The sequence below is a fragment of the Lactuca virosa genome, chromosome 9 (assembly GCF_052849685.1).
Source record: "Lactuca virosa cultivar CGN04683 chromosome 9, Lactuca_virosa_CGN04683_v6, whole genome shotgun sequence".
Classification (NCBI taxonomy): domain Eukaryota; kingdom Viridiplantae; phylum Streptophyta; class Magnoliopsida; order Asterales; family Asteraceae; genus Lactuca; species Lactuca virosa.
The window spans coordinates 171310510-171314176 of NC_136434.1; positions in this window are offsets into that span (position 1 = coordinate 171310510).

Below are 3667 nucleotides of genomic sequence, written 5' to 3' on the forward strand. Positions count from 1 at the left end.
AGTAGTTAGTACATGCATATGAGTCGAAGTTTATCCATTCCTTTTACCCTTGGAGGGATAAAAGCGATATCTGTGGGACCCTTGATGATTTAGTGATGACAAACGTAAGTGCTCGGCCGGGCCTGGACTGATTTGATTTGTTCAATTAGTCGGTCGTCATAAATAGGAAATCGGGAAACAACAGATGGACAGAGAGTATGATTATAATCCATGTCTCAGTGCATATGGTATCTATAATGGAGGAATATATGATCCCTTATCTAATGGACGTGTCATTGACTAGGTCAGAGTTCGACAACGGCTTTTAAGAGCTACGATTACTAGTCGGGTTTTGGAGTCATACTTGCAATAACAGTTTTAAACTTATCCAAGTGGGAGACTGTTGGATTAGATGTCTAAGCCCATAACTATTATTGGTATGTACTCGACCCGAGAGTAGCATGGTCCATTTGGGTTGCATATCATCAATACAATTTGTTAGGATGGACTCTTGAGAGAAGGTTATATATGATTTATTAATATATTATAAGTTATAATATATTACTATGAAATCATATGATTTAATTAGTATTGATCAAAAATTGATTTTGAATTAATTTTGTGATCAAAAGAGACTAATTAAATCTATGGGGACTAATTATGGTAATTAGTTATATTTATATGTGTTGGGCTTATGATCCATGTTGGACCAAGTTTATGTATGGATACATAAAGAGTTGGGCCACATGAACCATGAATAATAATACCCATGGGTATGGATTTGGGTTATACCCATGACCCTTGGAATCCACCACATATAAATATGTGTTCCTTTGCCCAAAATCGCCACTTGTGGTTACTCATGTATTTGGAGTTCATGGAGGTGGTTTTGGTGCATGGATATTCTCTCTCAAGAGCCACCTTTGTTCATGATGTGTTGTAACTTCATTTAAGGCTTCCACACTATTGGGGCTAAGCTCTTAAGGCCAAATACATCAACACTTCAAGCTACATAATAGGTATGTTACCCTAACTAGTATCTTGTATGGTATATGTCGATTGCATGCTAGTTATAGGCTTAATACCTTGGAAACAATATTGCATGTATACGTAGTGAAAACATAGATCCAAGGTATTTAGGGTTGTATGTGCACCATAGGATGTTGTAGTATACAAAACCCATCATTACCGGTTGAAAGATACCGAAGGGGAGGCCAACACCCAGATATGCTAGGCAGTTACCGGTTGAAAGATACCGAAAGGGAGGCCAGCACCCAGTCATGCTAGGCAGTTACCGGTTGAAAGATACCGAAGGGGAGTCCAGCTCCCAGCTATGCTAGTTACCGATTGAAAGATACCGAGTGGGAGTCCACCTCTCAGTTATTCTAGGCAGATACCGGTTGAAAGATACCAAAGGATAGGCATTATGTGTTTATGTGGTATGTGGTATGATGGGGGAACTCACTAAGATTTGCGCTTACGGTTTTCAGTTTTGGTTTCAGGTACTTCCTATTCGAAGGGAAAGGAGCCGGCATGGTAGCAGCGCATCCCACACACGATTTTCCGCATATGATATTTCTGGGATTTGTACTCTAACATCGTTTTATCATGATATGCTTTGGTTATTGATACCTTGGTTTTGATATGAATTGATACTATGGTTGTTTTCAGACCAATGGTTTTATAAATATTATATTTAAAATGAAAATTGTTTGGCATGATTTTCGAGATGTTACAAGTTGGTATCAGAGCCTTGGTTTGAAGGATTCGGACACACCTTCGGGGGTGTCTGGACTCAAATAGAGGGTTTGAAAGATTTTTACAAGAAAATAGTTTTTCCCAAAATTTAAAATAAAGAGTTTTGAGAAAGAACAAGGTGTGATGCGTGCAATCGGCCAAGCTCAAGTAAGTTTTCCCCAAGATACCCATACATGTTTATGATGATATATGATATGATTATGAGAATTGCATGCAAGATTAGGGTTGAGGATCTAGGAAGGATGCCTTATATGCATGTTGTATGTGTATGAGAACTGCATGCTAGATTAGGGCTAAGGATCTAGGAAGATGCCTTATGTGCCTGCTATATGTGCTTAATGAATTACATGCTAGAACTGATTAGTCAGTGATATGATGGCCTGAATAGGATATGCTTGTTTTGGTTACTCAATGTTAGAATGCTTTTTACTTTGTGCTTTTAGGAGTTCTAGTTATCTTTAACTAACTAGTAAACGAATACGTTAAGTTACATATTGCGAGGACTACATAATTTCAGAAGGTTAGGTCTAGCCCTATTTCACAACTCTTGTTTAAGTCCAACCTTTGTAGGGTAGGACCTCTCATTCGAAGAATTATCTGGTCTTAGTGATATGTAATGGTATTCGCTAGCTAGTTAGGTAAAGGTAGCAGGAATTCCTTATGAAGCTGATGGCGGAGAGTAGGTCGGAGAGTTACCCTAGGGTAAGCCTAGGATGAGATTAGTGCAACGAGCAGTAGTAGTAGAAGGGACTTGGTGAAGTCAATGTAATCCTTGAGGAAAGTACGGATAGATGTGGAAGGTAGTATGGGCCCGTACTACTGAAAGCAGAGGATCCGTACTCGAGTCAAGGAGGGCTGAGATAGAACCAGGGAACTTGTAGAATGTTTGAGACCTCTCGAGGTTATGTATGACCCTGACGATTATATATTTTGTTTCAGAATGGTGGTGATTACGCGTCATGGAGCTGGAGGTTCAGGGTCTGGGTCAGGATCAGGTTCGGGATCGGGTTCCGAGCCAGTCGATGAGGGACTACGCGAGTTCATCGCGTCTGAGACCACGAGAGGCATCCTCGAGTCGACCCTGGTGATTTTAGGCTCCATCAAGGAAGGGATCATTGAGCTGATGGAGGATCGCCTCAGGGCATTTCGGAGTGACCTGGGGTCTTGCCAGTCAGGGACACGTACAATCTCCTTCAAGGATTTCAGGGGATGTGGTGCGCCATACTTCCACGGGGTGAAGGACCCCATTGTGGCTAGGAGGTGGATTGCAGACATGGAGTCTGCTCAGTTGACGAGCTTCTGCCCTGAAGGGTCGAAGGTCTGGTATGTTGCAGGATGTTTGAGGGACCGAGCTCGAGATTGGCCAAAGGCGGTCAGTGACACATTGGGAGCCCCAGCCATTGACGCTATGACTTGGTCGGACTTTGTGACTAGGTTTAGGTTTGAGTTTGCGCCGACTGTGGAGCTTCACCAGCTGGCGAGGGAGTTTATGGATATGAGGCAGACGACTGAGTCGGTGGTGGAGATTACTGCCAAGTTCAGAGAGAGGGCTCTACTGGTGCCTCGCTACACGGGGGGTGAGGAGATGAGGAATACCCGCTACCACGACATGTTGAGAGCTGACATTCAGAAACATGTCAGCTACTCGGCATGCCCGACATTGGATAACATGATTGCAAGGGAGAGGGAGATTTACATAGAGCACATCAGGAAGAGGAAGGCGGAGACTAAGCAGGTTACTGGGGTTTCAGGGAAGAAACCCAAGGGATTCGACTCTAGGTCGAAGGGCCAGCAGGGCCGGAGCCGCCGTGGGAAATGCGACAGGTCACAAGAGGGGGTTTGCCGAACTGGGGGATCGGGCTACTATAAGTGCAGCAAGACTTGGCACTTTGGCAGGGATTGTACTGCCCCTACCCCCACCTTTCAGACA